Raw genomic sequence first — 338 nt, forward strand, 5'->3', positions numbered from 1 at the left:
ACATTATATCACTTTTATTGATAATTATTCAAGAAAGTGTTGGGTTTTTGTTTTGAAGAAAGAGGATGAAGCCCTCGATACGTTCAAGTGGTTTAAAGCCCTTGTTGAAAATGAAAGAGGGTAAAAAATCAAATGCTTAAGGATAGATTATCAACGATAATTTTATTCAAATTGTTTTTATATTTTTTCTAGTACATATGATATCGAAAGACAATTCACCATTGTTTACTGTTGGTGTAAATAATTATTCATCATGGATATTATTACACTTACTTAAGTTTACTTAGGATAATGCATTTCATAGTAGTTTGGATATGAGACACTTGGGTGTTTGTGCC

The sequence above is a fragment of the Cryptomeria japonica genome, chromosome 8, assembly GCF_030272615.1.
Source record: "Cryptomeria japonica chromosome 8, Sugi_1.0, whole genome shotgun sequence".
Lineage (NCBI taxonomy): Eukaryota > Viridiplantae > Streptophyta > Pinopsida > Cupressales > Cupressaceae > Cryptomeria > Cryptomeria japonica.